This window comes from Atractosteus spatula, chromosome 18, assembly GCF_055471065.1.
Source record: "Atractosteus spatula isolate fAtrSpa1 chromosome 18, fAtrSpa1.hap1, whole genome shotgun sequence".
Taxonomy (NCBI): Eukaryota; Metazoa; Chordata; class Actinopteri; order Semionotiformes; family Lepisosteidae; genus Atractosteus; species Atractosteus spatula.
In genome coordinates this window covers 19,213,571-19,235,586 of record NC_142723.1, presented here as the reverse complement: position 1 = coordinate 19,235,586, position 22,016 = coordinate 19,213,571, and the positions used below count along the sequence as shown (strand labels likewise).

At 43.2% G+C, this 22,016-nt stretch overlaps 1 long non-coding RNA gene across 1 annotated transcript; it reads right to left on the bottom strand.

Annotated features, from left to right (window-relative positions):
- Positions 1-14,846: 14,846 nt before the first annotated feature.
- Positions 14,847-21,397, bottom strand: LOC148818782 (uncharacterized). The gene is made up of 5 exons (XR_016094460.1): positions 20,756-21,397; positions 19,875-19,940; positions 19,376-19,763; positions 15,898-16,244; positions 14,847-15,487 (listed from the first exon to the last, which is right to left on the bottom strand). It is a non-coding gene; the product is annotated as an uncharacterized LOC148818782 (long non-coding RNA).
- Between the last annotated feature and the right edge of the window lie 619 nt (positions 21,398-22,016).

Genomic DNA, 22,016 nt, shown 5'->3' with positions numbered 1-22,016 from the left:
ACAAACCAACAGAGAAACAGTGTAGAGAGCAAAGAAAACCCCCAGTCCAGGGCTCTTTCCACAGGTAAAGGATCCAGTGCAGTTCCTCTCCTGTGAAGAGAGCAGTTCCTGTGCCGACACCCATCAAGAGAACCTGGCTGACATGCCGTCTCCTCAGAGCCGCAACCAGCCAGGAGTCTGCAGTGTGCCAAGTCACTGTTGTGCTGCAGTGCATCCAATGTGATTTACTTACATGTGTGCACCCATGAAATAAGTCACATACAACACAGTAACTCAGTCATTGAGCCATAATGACACCCAGTCCAGTGCACAACAGCTTCAACCAAGCAGGGAACAAACCCAGAAGAAAGCCAAAAAGAAAAGGTTTAACTCATGAAACTATGCAAGCCGCCAGAAGATATCCCAGAGCTTAACACTTAGCCTACTCCAGAAGTGCCTTTTCATCCTTCAGAAAAGTTCTTATACAAGTAAGAATTAAAGGGGTCACAGAGTGATTTGGACTATAGGTTAAGGAAAAATTAAAGATGGGGGGGGGGGGGGGGGGGAAAGAGTGAAACCCACCTCTGCTCCAGGGACAGTGTCCTCCTAGACACCAGGAAGTTTAAGGACAGTTTCCAGCACCTCTTCACTTTCCCACTGTTCAAAGTGCAGGACTTCAGTACTCACAGATTGACGTCAATAGGTCACAAAGCTGGTACCCTTTTAGCCAGCCAGTGAGCTCCCTCTGAACAGGATTCACCAAGCCTGTCACTCCACACTGTGCATTTAGATGGCCAGGGACTGGGGAGCACCAATCATCATACTGCAATCCAATACACAAACAATCAGCACCACTGCTGGCCGGCCTCACTGAAAGAGCTCGACTTGCACCTCCCCTCTACTTACCCTCAAACTCACCTTTACCTTGGCCACAAGAGCAATAATTGGATCAGCATTGAAGATGCAGGTTATGGTCCAAGAACTTTAGGATTACTGACCAGTAGTCCCACCTTATCCAGAAGCTCAGTTTGAGCAGGTGGATCACCTCACCTGTCTCAGGACAGAATTAGCCTCCTTTTCTCAGAGCTGGGACACAGCAGACCTCCAGGGAACCTCTGGATCCTGTTGCAGTATTAACGGTTGACAGCTTGCTGGAATTCACATGCAGCACCAAACAAAAACTTAATCCATCAAGTTCAAATTCACATTCAGTGCATCCATCTCAAAACATAGATGGACTCAACTCCACTCCCAATCCTGACCGAGATCAGATCTTTAGGTCAATTTACAGAAGTTTAACATTACTAAAGCAAAGGAAAAAGATTTATACTACCAGCACTTCTACAAAAAAAAAAACAGTAACAAGTTTTCAGTACAGAAAATTAACAAATTTTGCAAAGTTGTATAACTTATCAAATAGTGGTGGACAACAATGCATTTTTCAAAAAAAAGACCTCAAAATACCCAACAGCTACAGTAAATTTACATAAAGAACATCAAGCCCCCCCCAAAACAAATTAGGTTCCACAGCACAGCAGTACAAGATCAAAAACACTAACCATCTTCAGTACTTAGACACAGCCTTGACTGGAGCTCCATAAAAGGGGAAAGATTTGAGTTTTAATATTAAAAATTGAAGCACAAACAGCACTCGAAACCCATTGCTGGGCCACTGGGCATGGATTTTACCCTTCCAGCCACATCGTGCTTTCTACCATCAGGGAGATTACATATACAGAACAAACCACTGGTAAAAAAGCTTCACATTCCCTAATCAACTCCTTCAAATTTGTTCTAAAGGTGAACCAAACAGAATGGTTTATTACCACAGTGTCCTGTATGGCCACAGGTCAATACATAGGAGCCAAGCGAAAAATAAGCAGTACTAAACAGGCTTAAACTGGAGCACAAACAGTCTTCTAGCAAAAGAAGACAATGTCCATACTGCTCTCTCCCTTCTCACAAGGCACAGTACACAGCCACTTCCAGTCAGCTGGAAATTCATCCCTCCCCTTTCTGCACAGCATGGCTTTTAGTGCAGGAAATTGGAAACATACAGCCTCACTGGGCTAAAATCAGCAAGTCTGCCTTACACTAGACTGGAGCATAGGGTTCCCCATTCTTAAATTTAATTCAGTTCAAAATTTCAGTCAATGTAAGATTTAGTTACATGTGTGCACCCATGAAATAAATCTCACATACTGCCAATTCTCCTTTTTTCAGTGGTACCATTAGCAAAATAATTTAGCCAAATCTTTCCCAGTGCTCGCACAACACTTTCAGTAATGGACTTCCATTCCTGATTAACCAGTACTTCTCCTACAGGAACTCTTGACCATTAAAGCTAGAAACCCAAAGAACCCCAGCAGCTGCAGACTAAAAGGCTTTAAAATCAAGGTCCCCTCCTGCCTGGAACAGTCAGCTATGGCTCAACCAGCCAGGTGGCTCAGGTGCTCCTAGAAACAGCCATCTCAAGGCTGGTGTGCAGAGTGGCAGTCAGAACAGAAAGCCACTCCTACCTTTGAAGGAGGATCAAACAATGTCAAGCCCAGAGCTGCCCTACACACAGTCACCCCGGTCTCTACTCCTGGGTGGTAGAGAACTCGCTAAGCAGCTCTGACAGGGTCCCCTGACATGGCTGTTGTATTGTTTTAAAAACCAATAACTCCTCAAGCACATCTTCACTGAAGAGAAAGCACCCAGTCCAGAGTGTACCACATCTGCATGTTATTCCTGGCAAATACAGGTCATCCCTTTGGGAGCAAAGGCCTGGTCAACCCTTCCAACAGGAGAGAACCTGAAGTAGAGATTTCAATTCGATCCTCTGCACTTGGAAGCAGTAAGAATTTTTACTCCCAGCTCCAGTTTTGTACTATACATGTCAGTATAGAAATGCACCACCCAGAATTCAAGAGGAAAAACAGAAGACCTACACCTCAAATTAAACCAACACTCAAACATGATAGAAATTCATCAGAAGGCTTCCAAAACTAACCCAAGACCTATTCTTAAGGGTAAAAAAAAAAAACTTCATTGATGCTCACATACTGGTAATAAAAAGCAACATGTACATGGAAAATTAATCTTTAACCTACTCCACATGAAAGACAGAATACAAGAGTGAAACTCAACTCTGCCCCAGGAAGTATCCTCCTAGACACTACCTTTGCAACTGCTCAAGATCCATGGGCATCTGGAAAGTTCACTTTCCACTGTGAAAACCACAAGACTTCAATACTTACAGGTGGGCATCAACAGGTCACACAGTCAGTATCCTTTCAGCCAGCCAGTGAGCTTCCTCTGAACAATTCTTCAAGCCTGTCACTCCACACTGTGCATTCAGATGGCCAGGGACTGGGGAGCTCTGATCATTGCAGTGTAGTTTAACTCACAGACACAATCAGCACCACTGTTGACCAGCCTAATAAAAAGCTGTTCTTCACACAGAAGCCTAAAGTTTCCACACACTGTTCCAACAAAATCCAGAATGGAAACTCCACCACCATCCTGTCTCATGTGAATGTGCTCGTTGTCACCATCTGCCTCTCAGAACAGCACCTGAAGGAGACAAGGGCAGCAAAACAGTGATGACCACCCAACTCCCACAGAGAGGGGGACCAGAACAAGTGCCATGCAGAATTCTCCCAGCCTTAAAAGCTCACCTCACACTGACCTGCATCTCTTCTCTACTTACCTTCAGCTCACCTTGTTCACTGAGGGAAGCCCAAGACCACAAGCAGCAGCACAGTTTTCTATAGTCCAGCAGAGACAGAAGCACTAGCATGTTGGATAAAGAAGGATCTTCCCTGATGTCCCAGTGAAACTGCCAAGTCAGGATATAAAGCCTTTCTTGTTGCTGGCTTGAGCTCTAAAGAAGAGATTACAGTGTTTACCAACAAGCATTTCATACACTAAAACAAAATGTAAAAGTATTGGGAAAACTAAAAATTGTCTAAATCAAAAGCAAACAAGGACTTCACACTAACCTTAACTTTACTCCATACTCTCAAGCATGGACATTTCTTAAAGTTCTTAAAAACAGATCTATGAAAAGCTTTACAATTCCTCAACAACTCTTGGCTAAAAAAACATAACAAAATTACTTACCTTAAACAGTAATGACACTAAAAGCTAACACCCACCAGTCTAACTACACAAAGCCTCAAACACTCTTCCAGCCTCCTGGGCTGCCTTGTATAAGCCTCCTGATGACCTCACAGCTGTGGCTAATTCACCAGGAGCCAATCCCAGCGTCTCCTCAAAGGGCCACTACCAAACCCCCACCGCTTCTAATACAACACACACCTGCTTCCAATGACCAAACAAGCATTAGCCAGCTAACCTATTGATCTCTCATCCCAAAGCCAAGTTAATTTCCAAATGACTACCAAGAACACTCGTTAAATAGCACCCTGCTCCTGTTATTCAATTAGTTGCAGTTTCTTAGTGATTAAACCACCTTTTTATCCCTTCAATTTCACTCATAAATGGTGAAAAGTGACTTAAAGCCAAACTGCATATTATTCAAGATCCTTAAAGTGTCCTTTACATAATTCCAAATGTTCAAAGTGTATATATATCCATACTGTGTATCACATATATAAACACAACACAGTTTGTTGTGTAACCAAACATAACTGCAACCTTGTCATTAACTTTTATTTGGTCAAAATAATCACTAATCACAAGAAAAAAAATACAAAATGACAAAAAAAATGACACTCCTATATGGTGGGAGTACAATAAGTGATGGGTGGGCTCTTAAATGTCACATTTATATCTGCAGATGACTAGAAACTCATCTCTCCTACATATGTTTGTGTTTACAAGGCTGTTTTTTTATTCAGTTCAGTTTATTTGTTATATACACAAGTGCAATGAAATCCCTATTCACATGTTTGCTCCAATAAAAAGACATTAAGGAACACCCCTTTTAACTGAGGGTTAAACCTGTTTCACAGCCACTACGACTGTCACCTGTGGATGCTTTGCTCCTCTCTGTTTTTGCTACATTCCAAGGGGGAGGTGCCAGCCCGGCTCAGGGTATAAAACAGAGGACTCCCTTCGCTCCTGTTTCTATTCAGTGGTTCAGAACAGGGGTGAGTACTGGCTGCCCTGTGGGGTAGAATATGTTCTTGAGGTTTGCTTTAATTTTACAGGGCTGAACCACTTGGCTTTTTACTCTCTGGGGTTAAAGGGGATAGATAACCACTCCTGGACTGGAGCAGCAACTGTTTGTATTGTTGCTAAATATTGATTTAAATGAGTTTTTACAAGGTTTTTTTTATCACACCCTTGATTATGACCATTTAGTTTGCATTCCCATAATAGTATAACAAAGATATTTCATAGGTAAAATATAACTAGTATAAAGCAGCTGAGCTGCATGAAGCCATTTCTGGTGGACTAATTGATATTTTAGGTGGGTACCTGCATCAGCATGCGTAGTCTGCAAAGGAACAAGTAAGAGGCATATTCCATGCTGAAAAAAGAAGAAAGAAAACACATTTCAGCTGTGAAGCCTTCTTGTTTCTGCTGTAATTCTCTAGTTGACTTTGAGTGGGGACTCTCAGATCAGTTCACTCGGCTGGTTGTAGTAAACTGACTGGAGTGCCTGTTCCTGTTGGAAAGGTCAGGATACTGTGAGCTGGGTAGGTACACTGTAGCAGTGTCCATTTTCCTTTGTGTGGAATGTGGAAGTTAAGCTACAACACTTTCCACCTGCCCACCAAAGTGAGGGTTTCCCAGTTTATTAAAAATAACTTTTTCTGAATCTTGGGAAACAATTCCAGTGGCTCTTAACTCTAGAGAAGTGGTTCCCAATCCTGTTCCTGGTGACCTTGTTTCAGCTCAGCCCTTAGTTACACAATCAAACCCTTCATTGACTTCAGATTAATCTGAAGTTTGTTCCCTGCTCTTACACAAGTTATATTTTCCAAGTGAAATAAAGTCCCAGAGGTGTGCAGGTCACCAAGACTGGGAACTGCTGCTCTAGAGCATAGATACCCAGTCTTGACCTGACAAACTTACTCTTCAGGTTTTCCATGTTTTTAAAGAATTGGCACTTCGTGAGCAGTGTTAACCAGAGCTGTTTAAAACCCTCGTCCTTCATTTCCCAGCTGCAATGAGCCTGGACTTGGGAAGCAGGACCCCTGTGAAGCGTGCTCCTGAGAACAGGAGGTGCTGTACTCCTGCCATTGTGGGAGTCTCGAACAGTGCTTAGCCACGTCACGGAGGCAGACGCCCTGGGCTCTTTCAATAAAGGGCTGGGTAATTTGCTTATGTGATGAACTACTTACAGCTCAAAAGCTATATAACCAAAATATCTGATTTGTAATTGTGTAAACAACCATAAAATACAGATATAGGTGTACCTCTACCCTTGAGAAGGATAGACTATAGCATTGATGACTAAACTTCAAATGGCCTATCGATGGTATCCATTTTCCTAACCTCATGTACAGCATCAAACCCTGGGAGGTGGTTCATCTTCAGTGCTTCTACCCGTCATTTTTGCAAAACGTGATGCAGAGCTTTCTTCCTGGTGCACACTGTTCTTTAGTAACACTTGCACAAAATGCTTCTTGGGTAGAGCATGGAAAAGGTGAGTAAATGTACTAGTTTCCCTTAATCACAGATTCAACTGCACAGGTTATAACTGTGTAATACTGTTTACAACACATACTAGTTTGTGCCAAGTTTTGAACTATAATGGCATTTTAAGTGATTATCATTGGTGTAGTTTTTAATCTGTTACTCTTGTCTTTTTTTTTCATAGGCAAGTGTACTATTCTAGGTTTATAAAAGTTATAAATCTTACCATCTTCACTTGGGTGCAACATGTAACACTGCAAGTGTTAATCCATGGGCACAGAACTGCAATTACACTGGGGGGGGGGGGGGGGGAAGTGAAGTTGAATGCTGGACACTTTCCTACTGGAATAGTGCTCTATAGGCAATATTAAAATTATCGTCAAGTTTTAAGGCTCACCGGTGGAAACCAATCTATTGTTCACTTTGCAATTAACCCTTTCTTGTTCCTTTACAACCAAAAAATGTGGACAGCTTCCTCCTCAAGCACTTACTAGTTTAAAACATACATTTTTAGCTGCTGTGGTACTAGTACTACATACCTGCTACCAGCAACTACAACCAGCATGTGGTGGCAGTGCCAGATGAGATATAAAGTGTCACAAGTAGAAGTTCACACCCATGTCTTCCCAGGATATAATCTGGAGGTTTAACTGTCTGCCTATGCATGCTACAAGCCACCCAGTCCTTTAAAACTGTAACTGTATCATTGGTTAAATTTGTTTTGTTTATACAGTTACCTGACTGCTTTAGAAATGACGCCTTTCCAGTCTGGCCTTCCCAGAATCTCACTGCTCTTTACAAAATCCACAAGGTGGCCAAGATCAATATCGTCTTCTGGATATGTAGCAACTTCACGTGCACCTCACTGCAGGCCGACGTTAGTAAGGAGGAATTGAGACCCAGGATGAATACGGGGGAAATGGTTTTGCTCAGAACGTTCAGAACTAGACTAACCTATCAAGTTAAAGTTATTTTCTGATAACGTAAGATTTTGCACCATTAAATTTCAAAATATTAGATGTAAGTACAGTAGGTTACCTTTTTTTAGAGAGAAGTAATGTATATTATACATATTGTGAATTTTTAAACACAATATAAAGAGTGCTTTTGCATTAAAGATTAATTTAAAATACAATGTGTGATAACTAATGTAAAAAGCAAACAAAATATACAAAAGTGGATGATTGTAAAAATTAAGGTACAAAAGAGTTCCTCACGTATTCAAGCCTGGGATCAATTTCAACTTGGCAACATCACTCTATACTGAATCTCCTGTTCCAGTTTGCTCTTTCTCCAGCCCTTCCCTCTGCAGTACGGCTCCCAGTTCCAAACCTGCACTCCAGTCTGTACCAGGGTTCCTGGCCTTCGCCCTGGAGCTCTGGCCTCTTTTCTGCTGGTTCTCTTGCCTGAGTTTCCAGTCTACTTCGGGAGGCAGCCTTCATCCTCTAGGACCCCAGGGCTCTTCTAGTGCAGGCACATTTCATTCTTACGTCAATGTAACCCATCCAATAAAATTAGCAGGTCTCAACCAACAGACTCACAAGTAAACCAGAATGAGCAGTGGAAGAAGAGTAGTGAGTGAGCTATCATGATCCTCGCTGCCTACTCAACCATAAGACATATCTCTTAATGAGCACTAGGACTGGCTAAAGAAATTAAAGTTGTTAATGAGGTCCCAATTATAATTGCTAGAGTTGGACTATGCAGAGAGTGATAAAAATTGAAGTGATTGTCCAAAGTTTGAGGAGTCAGAGGCTTCACTTCTGCTCAAAGTGACTGGGGTGAGACTGTACTAAGAAACCTGGGCAGTAAGTGTGGTTTTAGAGCAAAGCCATGAAAATACAGCTGGAGCAGTGGCAGGAAATGAAAGGGCTCTTTCACACAGCCCTCTGGATTACTTCACGCCTTCGAGACTTTTCAGCAGCAGCCCCTCACATCAGGGGAATACTTTTCCTGACCCCCTTTTACAACAGGGGTACGGTTTTCATTTGGCTCAACCTGCTTCCAGTGGCCTTCAGTTCAATTCAATTTATTTTTATATAGTGCCTTTCACAACAAGGTTGCCCCAAGGTGCTTAACAATGCAAGTAACCAGACATTGTGTGATTACAGAACAGAAGACAACAGAGGAGAAGAACCAAAAACTCCTCAGTAAGGAGAAAAAAACACCTCTAGGGGTCCAAGGTCAACTGATTGACCAACCTCTTTGGGCATGCAACCATTATATAATTTTAAAAAAGGACATCAATTAATGAGGGTATTAATCCATCATGTCTTCTGTGTGTTAGTACTCCATGCGGATCTCTGTAAACCAGTAAATTCCTCCTAAACGATAGCTATATCCACAATGTCCCTCCTGGTTCGATAGCAGTGATGCAGCATCCAACATCTGGGTGCCATCCAGACATGTGGGGAGGAGAATAGGATAGTTTGGTCAGAACAGATGTATCCACCTGGTGGGCCAACACAGAGAGACACAATGGCATGTACAGCAGCACCAGCAGCCACGGTTGTAGCAGGCTATGATGTAAGGTGTGAGTAGGCTAGGCTGAAGTAATAGGTCTTCAGTCTAGATCTGAATACTGAGATTGACTCGGCATCCCGAATATGGAGAGGGAGGTTGATCCATAAGCTAGGGGCCCTGTAACTAAATACTTTACCGTTCTTAAACTATTTCTTTTAGTTAGTCAATTATGCCTGTTTCTTTCTCTCTTTTGCCTACAGAACATTGTTATAAAGTGCCTTGAGCATGCTCTGGCCTGAAAGACGCTATATCAGCATAAAATGATTGAGCCTCATTAGACTGGTGTAAAAGTGTCTCCACGTAGTGAACATTCATTGGAAGCATCACCTAATAATGTAACTGACATTGCAATAGCATTTTATTTTTAAAAGTCTCACTCATGCACAGGGATTGTCTTATCTTGATGATAAATGTGTTTTTTGTGACAGAAGCCCTGAAATTATTCAACATGTATTTTGGTTATGTCCCATGATAAAACCTGTCTGGACTGAGTTTCAAACTTATATTAAAAAAGAGACCAATATTGATATTTGTTCTGAAGAAATAGATGTCATGTTCAATTCCAGCCCCATCGAAAATGATACAAAAATATCCTTAGTAATTAACTTTATTAGAAGGGCATGTTGTCATGTACACAAAATGAAATGGTCTGGGAAAAATCCTATATTTGAGCACTTTAAAATGGATGTAAAAGAGAATCTGCAGATTATTTCAAATTGTAAAAATATGAAACTGGTGTAGACAATCTTTTTTCAAAATTTGTATTTATTTTGTAATATGTACCCCGACGATGCTTTTGTCATGAAATGTACTCTTGTTTGTATTGTATTCTTTGTTGTTTTAAAGGCTTAAATATTTTTTTAATAAACTATAAATTAAAAAAATAAAAACTATTATAGGAATATTCTGTTCACGGAATTTTACATTTAAAAACTTTAAAAGGTGAAATTTTGCTTAATGGCCACCAAGTGGCGCCATTGTCCCAACAATGTAAAATTCAGAATTTTTTTCCAGTTTAATTCCACTGATCGGCCAACAGAGGGCGCACTTCACTCGTCCTACTGCTTTTGTTGAATTAAAAATTGCTTACCCTTATATAGCGCTATTCTGGACAGGAAATTTGAAGCCTGTGCCTGTGGATTTGAAAAAACTATTTTGTGAAAATATAAAGTTCCATAATGGATTATTAATGAGAAAACGTTACATTGTCTGGTGGTAAGTATTTGTAATATAGGATTGCCCATTTCTGTTCTAAAACACGAGATGGAAGTTTAACATGTGTGATTCACGAGTTGAAGGGGTGGAAAATGACTGAAAGAAGTCTTGCGATGCTGTATTATTAGTAGTTGTAGTATTGTCATATTAACACAAATCCTCAGACTAACATGTCCAATAGAGCAACAATCTCACACATCAAATATTAGAGGACCCTTCCTTTATACCTAAAAGCTTTCAGTTGTTGGACAATGAAAAGAGTGCTTGCACAAATCTAATTACTGTTATAAACTCATTACAAGCTAATTGTCTTATTTCTTTCTTATCTTATGATATGTATTATGGTACTGTACTGTTGTTGTGTTTTATTATTGTCATGTATGTTTCATGTTTGAGCTTTTGATATGCAAAACAACAAATCACCTTCAGGGCACTAAAGAGGAATTTAATCCCTTCATTCTTACTCATCACAATTCACGGTTGCATTTTATTTTCATGCATAGATAAAATAAATTATAATATTGACACCATATGTACCGGCAACCACACTACTCTCTAATTTTGGTGCTGATCTTAATCTTGTCAGTTGGGTTGCTGAATTCCTTCCAGACAGAACTCAGAGGCTAAGAGTCAACAATACTGTCTCACAAGCTGTATTCTTGCACAAGTGCTTCCCGAGGATCCGTATTGTCTTTCTCTTTGTTCAGCATACAATTTGTAGGTTATTACCAGTCGAGTACGACACAGAATTGCAGACAGCTCTGTTATTAGTTTTTTGCAGGCAGATGTGTGGGGTCATGGGCCAGCAAAAGAAGATTTTGCCACCTGGTGCAAACAAAACTACTGCAAGTAAGTTCACTGTCATCTCTGCTCGGGGCATCAGTGTGGTGAACTGTGCTGTGAGTGCCTTCACTGTCAGGCCACACTCAGATCAAGAGAGCACAGCAGCACAGGGACACACTGACACAGCCCAGCCAGCTGCATGACCTGCACCAGGCATACAGATGGGCGCCAAACAGCCACAAATGCCAAAGAGCCCTAAAGGACAAACTTCAAACAAAATAAACTACATTTCAAAACTCAAAGAAGGCTCCACAGCCGAAACATTGTTTTCTTTCTTCTCTTTTCAGCAGGGAATAAACCCATTACTTGATCAAAACGCTCTGTATCAGACCAACAAATCGGGCATAAATTTAAATCATGTTTTTGAGAAACTAGCCTTAAAATCAAAATGACAAAATTCATATGAAACACACTCAGAAACAAAATTCAATGGCTTGATACAGAGTGAAAAACACCTGAAGAGAACTACCAGAACTAAAACAACAAAAACACAACCACACCACTCTGATCTGAACCTCAGATACTGTGAGATTGTTAGACAATACATGCACACCCTAAAGAAGAAAAGCACATACACAAACAGACAACTCTCAGACCACAAAAGGCCTGTGGCCAAGACGCAGTCAACAACGCTTGACCCAGCTGCAGCTCAGACCTGGAGCAAAGCCTGCTCAAACTCCTCAACCTCGTCCTGACGGCTGGCTGTTTCCCTGAGGCCTGGAATCAAGGACTGATCACGCCCATCTGTAAGAATGGAGACAGACTCGACCCCAACAGGTACCAGGGCTTCAGTGTGAACAGTAACCTGGGGAAGGAACTCTGTCATATCTTGAATATCTGATAACCGGCCCTCCTTACTGAGCACAATGTCCTGAATAAGAGTCAGACTGGCTTCCTACCAAACCGCCACACATTCCAAAACATTTACACCTCGGCTCTGGACCCAGAACAGCAGAGCCTGGCACTGCTGGAGCAGGATTGTCAGACCTGGGCACTGCCAGCCCATCTGGACCCAGAACAGGGGCTGCAGCAGAGCCTGGCACTGCTGGAGCAGGACTGTCAGATCGTGGTGCTGACAGTCAGTCTGGACAAGACCAGAGTTATGGTTTTCCAGAAGAAAGCCAGACCTCAGGGAAACAGGTACAAATTCACACTCAACAACAACACATTGGAGCACACATCCAGCTACACATATCTCGGTCTCACCATCAGCTCTTCTGGGAGTTTTGACCTGGCAGGGAAAGCACTGAGGGAGAAGACACTCAGGGCTTTCTACGCAATAAGAAGGAGGCTCTTCAACATCAACCCACCAACAAGAATCTGGCTCCAAATATCTGAAAGTGTAATCCAACCCATTGCCCTATACGGCAGTGAAGTGTGGAGTCCCCTCACAGACCAGGAGTACACTCTGTAGAAACATCCTCCATGTGCAGGGAAACACAGCTAACAGCGCGTGCAGGGCTGAATTAAGCCAGTACCCACTATTGATAAACATACAGAACAGAGTAATCAAATACTGGTTATACCTGAGAAACAGAGGCCACAATTCATACCACCACTAGGCCCTGCTGATCCCAGAGTACAGCTGGTCTTGACACCAGCCAGTCTCAGGACAGCACAGCTACAGCAAAACCAATCACAATCATCCAAATCACAACACTACCTTGCTCACTGGGATACACACACAAACATAACAACACTACTGACAGGCTCAGTCACCACAGCCTGGCCAGAGAAACTGGACACAGGCAGACCTGACTGTCCAGAGAGGACAGGCTCAGTGACCACAGCTTGGCCAGAGAAACTGGACACAGACAGACCTGTCTGTCCAGAGAGGACAGGCTGTGCTCCCACTGCCAATGTTTTTTGTCTGAAACAGACTATTTCAATTAGATGCATCAGAGATTGTGAGCATGCCTTTAGCTTTCCATTGCTAATAAACAGAACACCACAGCACATCCACGCAGAGGAAACTGCAGTCCAGAGAAACCCAGCATTTTACAGGCCTGGAGGCCATTTCCCATCCTAACTGTAGAATAGGATTCGGCTCCTCTCGTTCTGTGATGATTTTAGACGTCGAATCGGGCAGGAGGCGGGCGCTCTTCTGAAGCTCTCATCCCGTGCTATAACTCGGACCACGCGATGGCACAACTGCTTCCTCCATACAAACAGAAACTTCAAACAACAAAACCCAACAAGAAATCTGTGCACACTTGGACTCCTGCTGCAGCTGAGGAGCTGTCTCGCACACACCTCCTGTTGTTCACAGAGAGAAACAAAACACACGATGGCAAGTCAGCACTCAAACAAACCAAAAGGCCAGTTTTATTGAAATTTATGCAGCTGGCCACACAAACACTCACTGGGTCTCTTCACCAGGTATCAGAAACAAAACAAAGGAACAATCTTTTTATCATATCCACTCGCACCTTGCTCTTATTTCCAGACTCCTAACTTACCACTCCCAACAAACCCCAGTGCTCGCAACACCCTTTAAATGGGATTTGGGCTGTACCACTATGGATACAATAGGTGTAAAACAGAAAATTCACAAGACAAACAACACATAGCACAGCAGTCCGGACTACTTGGACACACAAATACGTGAAACCCCTAACAATACACAGGACAGACATTCATCAGATCTTCTACACCTGGTTGCCAATTTTAGCAATAACATTAGGCTCCCCTCTCAGCATTCCAGCAATGTTATGTTCCTCTAGCTAAGTTTCCGGCATATAACCAGTCTCCTATCTGTTTGCAACCTTTTGACCTTTCTGAGGACCCCTCCAAACAAATAGGCACTGGCGTCTCCTCTAATGCTGTGCTGTTAAGACTTAAGCTAGTGGCATCCTACACCATGCTTTGTTCCTTTAGGGCCATTTCTCTCAAAAATAGTGTTCTCTACCTTTTGTTCCCCCTCCTTTCCACAACTGGAACAACTGTTTGCTAACAAAGACTGTTTATCTGTCTGGAAAGGTCTCCAAACTGTTATCAATTACAAAAGACAATCCCCTCAGATACATCTTGATCACTTTCTACCAGATAACACATTTTACAGCAGGTCTGAAACACAAAGGATCTCCAACGACCTTGTCCATGGCAGTCTCGCAACTCGTCCAGATAATTCACATCCTGGGGATGAGCTATTGTCCCCCACTCAACTGCAGTGCCACACCCACTCACACTCAATCTCTCAGGAAAACTTAACGCCATTTACAAGTCTGGAGAGTGCCCTGTGAAGCAAAGAACAGGATGTGTTGTTAAGGCTATTCAAAAAGCAAAACTGTAAAAAGGCAGCAGGACCTGACTGTGTATCTCCAGCCACACTAAAGCACTGTGCTGGCCAACTCGCTCCAATCTTTACAGACGTTTTCAAGCAATCATTGTCCCAGTGCACAGTGCCAGACTGCTTCAAATCTTCTGTTATTGTTCCTGTTCCAAAAAAGGACACAAGAACCTGCCTTAATGCCTACAGACCCATCGCACTAATGTCAGAACTGGCGCGTCTTCCCGACACATTCGTGTCACAGTGAGGTGACCCCTCAAACAAGAATTATTTCCTGCTTCATATATGACTACGCCATCTAGCAATGGAAACGGGGTGCTAGGGCCCCTCTACATTACCACAGGTTCTGTTGATCTCCCAGAACCACCCACACCCACACAGACCAGCGACAGGCATGTGTATCGTATAAGTGACCTTTTTATTTTCTATCCACATTCACCATCACCCAAAGACACAACGAAAACGGCATTCGCAGCAACAAAAGGTCCTTCCAAGGGTCATAATGAATCCAGCGGGACAGCAGTCTTTTCTGTCAAGTCTTCGCACCTGTAAAGTCTTTGATGGCCCAAATGAACGAGAGGCCAGTCCCATTTCCCCAGCCTCCGTTCCGGTGCCACTGGAAATCCTCCCGCGGGCTGTATTCCATTCCCCTCAGTTTGGAGCGGCTAGCCGGGCCGGTTTCTTGCTCCTTGCCTTCAAGTATTAAAAGTCTCTGTACAGTACCTCTGTTCCAATGCCAATGTCTCCCGTGGTCGTCAATAGGTCCTTGCCTCCGTGAACTCACACTCCGCAGCTTCCCTTGTGCTGCCTGTGTCGTCTCCCGGGTCTTGTGGGAATCGGGAACGCGCTCCATTCCGGCTCAGGTGGTTTTATTCCTCCCCTCACCCCATCTCCCTCAGGGGGTTTTCCACTGTCCCTGTCAGAAAGGGGCTTGCCCAGTATTTTACCAGGAGGAAGCTTGTGTGGCTGAGGAGTGTGAGAGTGCCGAGCTTAGGTGTTACGGGCCCTTATCACTTCTTTGTTCACTCTCCGGGTCAGAGAAACCTGAAACGAGACAAATGTTGCGAGACCATTTATAAGCTCGGTGACCTCAAATTAAACAGAACAATAGCAACACTTTTCGACAAATCTTTCAAACACTGTCCCACTTGTTGGTTTGGCAACATCAGTACTGTCAATTGAAACACGTTTCCCCCAGGGAATGATGAAGCTGGAATTGAATATGCATACAAGTGAACACACAAACCCCATACTATTAAAACTCCCTTTAGGGCACACAGACACACACTCACACCACAGCACAATCAACCCACCGGTCTCACCAACACTGGACTGCAGAAGCAGCAGGAAACCCTTGAGAACATGAGCAGAGCATGCAAGCTCCACACAGACAGCACCCCAGGAACTAAATCCAGAGCCCCAGCACTGCCACCCACTGCGCCGCCGTCTCTCACCTTTTCACCTCCACTTGCAGATCATGACGTGACCGGAGACCGGAGACTCCTCACTCCTGCAGTAACACACCCCAGGAGGAGGAGGCGCCGACGGACTCGCTCATGGTGCAGTGAGCCCAGCGGTGTGAGTCTGGTGTCCAGCACTGATGTGTCCCTGATAGTCCTGTCCCACAGCCTGCAAGTCACAGTTTCTTCCTTTTCTTCTGCATAATGTCCACAAAATACTCCAGCCAGCGCTTTTTAGACTAAAGTTTCTGTTTTTCTCGCCGATTAGATTCAAAAAGCCGGCTCTTGACCTGCTGGAGGTCAGATCCGCTCCGGCAACAACTTCTGCAGCTCCGTTGCCACTGCAAACACATTTTATTGACAAAATAAAATAAACACAGGAGAAAAGTTTGCAAACAACACAGGCGAGCTAAGAAACCCACAGACTCACCCACAGTGGGTTTTCTTTATGTGCTGGGTCGATACATTTTAAATAAAATAAAAGTACACACAAGGTAACACCTAGGAGAGACACAGAAATCCATGACACGCTAAACACGCTGAAATGGTATTAAAATAATGAATTCTGATGTTCCATCAAATCAAGGAAACACGAGGGCAGGGCACCACAGAGAACTACAGAGACTACATTACCCATAAGCCCTGTGGGCGACATCCTTCTGGCGTCATCGACTCGCGTCTTTGGTATTTTTTAGAGAGAACAAAAAATGCAATACAACAAGAATACATATAACATATCAAGCGTATTGTCAGGGATACATGCAATAATACATGTACATTTTATGAAAAAAAGATTAAACAAGGTAAATGCAGATAAGGTCCATCCATGCTTCAACATTCTTACAACTAGACACGGTACGGTACGTCTTTACATCTGTTTTAAACTGTTCAAACATGGGTTTCTTCCCACACCACTCCGTTAATTATTATATCGTGCAAGTAAAATACAGTTACTTGACAATGCTCTTTTATCTACCCTCGACACCTTTGCTCCCTTAAAAACTCGAACCATCTCCTTTTCTCGCCCTGCCCCCTGGTACAATGACCATCTGCGTTTCATGAAGGCAGCCTCTCGCAAACCTGAGCGTAGGTGGCATCTTTCCGGCCTAAATGTACATTATCAGGCCTGGAGAGATTACTTATCTGAATATAAGGTTACAATTGAGTCTGCTAGATCCACCTACTTCTCTCACATCATTGAAAATCACCAAAACAATCCCAGACATCTTTTCTCCACCATCAACAGACTGCTCAAGCCAAACTGCCCTACCACATTACCTGCCTCATCACAACTTTGCAACACATTCTTAGATTTCTTTAGTTCTAAGATTGACAACATCCGGCATCACATTCTCTCCACTACGGATATAATTTCCATACCTCCTCCCTCCTCATCCAACTTCTCTGGTTCCCGTCTCTCCAGCTTCTCTCTTCTTGACTCAGCATCCCTAAACAAACTAGCTACGCGCATGAAACCCACCACATCTATTTTAGATCCCATTCCCACCACTTTATTCCAGTCCTGTTTCTCTTCTCTCTGTCCCATTGTCCTCAATATAATACATGAATCCTTGAGCACCGGCATTGTACCAACGATCCTCAAAACTGCTGCTATTACCCCCGTGCCAAAGAAGCCTAACATGGCTCTCGACAATCTTAACAACTTTCTCCCCATCTCCAACTTACCCTTTCTCTCTAAAATTCTAGAACGTGCTCTCACACTTCAGTTACATAACCACCTCATGACAAACAACCTTTTCGAACCCCTCCAACCTGGCTTCCGTCAACTTCACAGCACAGAAACCGCTCTAGTCAAAGTCACCAACGATCTCCTAATAGCTTCTGATTCTGGCTCTCTTTCCATACTCATCCTTCTTGATCTCAGTGCTGCCTTTGACACTGTTGACCATAACATCTTACTTTCTCGTCTTGAGACTGTGTTTGGAGTCTCTGACACTGCCCTCAAATGGTTTAAGTCTTACCTCACTGATCGCTGTCACTTTGTCTCTCTCAATGGGTACAGGTCTGAAATTGGTCTTGTCAAGTCTGGTGTCCCCCAGGGCTCAATACTGGGCCCCTTGCTCTTCAGCATTTACATGTTCCCACTTGGTCAGCTTTTAAGATCACATGGCCTCAGCTTTCATTTTTACGCTGACGATACTCAAATATACATCCATACCAAACCCGACACTGATGTGGCTGTCTCTATTCTATCTAATTGCATCTCTGACATAAAAATTTGGATGACTCAAAACTTCCTTCATCTTAGCTGTGACAAGACTGAAGTCATGCTTATTGGTACCCCCCATCAACTTCGTAAAGCCAGTCCTGTAACCCTGTCTGTAGATGGCTCTGTACTTGAGCTTCAATCAAAATTGAAAAACCTTGGGGTTATATTCGATTCTGGCTTAACATTTGACCCACATGTACAGCATACTGTCAAAACATCTTTTTTTCACCTTAGAAATATCGCAAGACTACGCCCTATGCTATCATTAACTGTGGCAGAAAAGCTGATCAACATATTTGTATTCTCTCGAATTGACTACTCCAATGCTCTACTCCCTGGGGTATCTAAATCTACTCTGAACAAGCTGCAGTATGTCCAAAATTCAGCAGCCAGAATCCTGACCAGGTCTAGTGCAAGTGTTCACATTACTCCTATCCTGGAGTCCTTGCACTGGCTTCCGGTCAAATTCCGCGTAGACTTAAAAATCCTCATGCTCACCTATAAGGCTTTACATGGCTTGGCACCTCAATACCTGTCTGAACTTTTATCGCCCTACTCCCCACCTCGCAACCTCCGCTCTTCAAATTCTGCCCTCCTTACTGTCCCCCAAGCCCGTCTACATTGTATGGGCGACAGGGCCTTCTCCTGCTATGTCCCCAAGCTCTGGAACTCTTTGCCCAAGGATATTAGAGAGTCACCTTCTCTAAACTCCTTCAAATCCAGACTCAAAACCTTCTTCTTCAGCAAAGCCTTTAGTTAACTGGTTCCATTCTTCACCCCTCTGCTCTTCTTAATACCACCTTCCACGGTCTCCTCTATTGTTATTGTTGTATTGTTGTAATTATAATTGTCTCCTATCTTGTGAAATCTTCTTATTTATTGTTGTAGTCTTCTTATTTATTGTTATTGTCATCCTGTAAAGCGCTTTGAGAAGCCACCTTTAAAGGCGCTATATAAAATAAAGTTTATTATTATTATAATAATTTAAAAAATACAAACAATATTTTCATCTTACTTTCAATGGGATTCAAATGTAGCATAAATTCATTTAAAAGTCATATCAATATTAGTCTCTTTCTTTATATAAGTTTGTAAAACAGTCCAGAATGTTTCCAAACCACAACATAACCAAAATAAATGTTGTTAGGTTTCATGGCTGCTTTCAGAAAGGTCACAGTTATCATCTACACTGATTTTCAATCTCCGCACATCAAGAGTCAGCCACAGCGCTGTGAGACTCACCTCCTTATACTCGTGTATCTCTGTCGCCGCCCAGTGGACATTTCTCGGAAGTGTCACCGCCCGCCGGGATGCGGACAATCCCGGGACTGAAGCTGTGTGATTGGACAAGTGCCGCATCACTCATCAAGGGCGGAGTCTCCGCGGGGGCATCCGGTAGTCCGCGCTGATTGGCCAAGTGTCACGTCACTGGTCGAGGGCGTTGTCTCCGCGGAAGCAGCTGGAAGTCCGAACGACGCGTCACTTTTGAAATCGCGGTGCTGATTGGCCAGAAGCTGCTGACAGTCCGGTTCCAGAGGAAGGCTGAGTCAGTCCGGGTTCTCCTCTGCCGACAGTCCGGATCCAGTGGAAGGCTGATCCAGTCCGGGTTTTCCTCTGTGGGACGCCGGATCTATGCGGAAGCAGCCGGAAGTCAGAACAACGCGTCACTTTTGAATTGTTTTTTTACATTTTTTAAAGTAAGCATTAACAAGAACAAAGAATACAATACAAATACAAGTACCGGTCTGTCACTGAGCTCGGTGTGGTTCCGCTCTCTGCTCGTCAAGCACTGCGGGCTCCTGGAAACCTGTCTTTCAGGACAGAGAGTTATTAGTGAACTCCAGACACCGCTGGAGAGTGTATTTACCGGCGAGTCGGCTCACGCTGCTGATAAATTCGACCTCATTGTGTTTTCTTCTTTCTTTATCGTGCAATAATAGAAATCCTTTACAATGCACGCAAGACTACATTACTGATCACCGGAGTACATTATACAGGCAAATAAAGAGAAGGTACACACAGCTTTCATGTTGTGATATTTAGACATGGTTTGGAGACGTTCCCTCATGTGTATTTTGAATTATTCAAATACGAGTCTCTTCCATTTGGAAGCGCATAATTTCAGTGCATGAGCTACCTGTTATATTGGGCGAGATTTCACACGGATAATCAAACAAGAACGAGTTTTGCCCTTCAATCGAATCAGCGAAACAAGTGGGCAGTGCAGCCAGGAGAACTACAGAGACTGACTACATTACCCATACGCCATGTGGGCGACATCCTTCTGATGTCATCGACTCGCGTCTTTGAAGTTTATTTTAATATTTTATTTATTTATTTTGACTTAAGTATTACATTACTTTAATACTTTACTCTTGTTTGCAATGTATTATTTGTTGTTGATAATGCCTTTTTTAATTAAAAAAACTATTAATACGTAAATTCTTAGCAGTATTTTAAATTAAAAAAACTTTTGCTTCATGACCACCAAGCGGCGCCATTGGCACATTATTGTAAAAACCATCATTTCTAAGACAATTTTTCCTTTTTAATTCCAATGATCGGCCATCAGAGGCGCACTTCACTCGTCCTACTGCTTCTAATGAATTAAAAATTGCTTACCCTTATATAGCGCTATACTGGACAGGAAAATGAAGCCCACACACTGTGGATTTGAAAAAAAAAACTATTTTGTGAAAATATAAAGTTTCACAATGAATTATTTATGAGAAAACGTTGAATTGTCTGGTGGTAAGTATTTGTAATATAGGATTGCCCATTTCTGTTCTAAAACACAAGATGGAAGTTTAACATGTGTGATTCACTGAGGTGTAGGGGTGGAAAATGACTGAAAGAAGTCTTGCGATGCTGTATTAACGCTTGACCCAACTGCAGCTCAGACCTGGAGCAAAGCCTGCTCAAACTCCTCAACCTCGTCCTCAACCTTGTCCTGAAGGCTGGCTGTTTCCCTGAGGCCTGGAATCAAGGACTGATCACGCCCGTCTGTAAGAATGGAGACAGACTCGACCCCAACAGGTACCAGTGTGAACAGTAACCTGGGAAGGAACTCTGTCGTATCTTGAATATCTGATTACCGGCCCTCCTTACTGAGCACAATGTCCTGCATTCGAGTCAGACCGGCTTCCTACCAAACCGCCACACATTCCAACACATTCACACCTGGGCTCTGATGGCCCATCTGGACCCAGAACAGTAATGCCTGGCACTACTGGAGCAGGACTGTCATACCTGGGCACTGCCAACCCATCTAGACCAAGAACAGCAGAGCCTGGAACTGCTGGAGCAGGACTGTCAGACCTGGGCACTGACAGCCCTTCTGCATGAGACCAGAGTCATGGTTTTCCAGAAGAGATCCAGATCTCCGGAAAACAGTTACAACTTCACACTGAACAACAACACTTGGGAACCCAACCTACTACACATACCTCTGACTGACAATCAGTTCATCTGGGAGTTTTCCTGGCAGTGAAGTCACTGAAGGAGCAGGCACACAGGGCTTTCCATGCCAGTAAAAAGAGGCTCTACAACATCAGTCCCCCAAATACAATTGGCTCTGAATATTAAAAAGTGCAATCGAACCCTTTGCCCTATGCAGCAGGGAAGTGTGGGATCCCTTCGCTGAGCAAGATTACACTAAATGAAACAAACAGCCCGTAGATACTCCACGCACAGAGTTCTGTAAAAACATCCTCCCAACTGGAATGCTACTGAATCCTAAACAGACAATACACACAACACACACTAACTCTGTTAACCATAACATTATGAGATGGTACCATTCATTTTTAACAAATCGTACACAGTATGTCAGGCTCAACAAAACTCTTTCTGCGTCACGATCTATGAGCACAGTTGCCCCTCA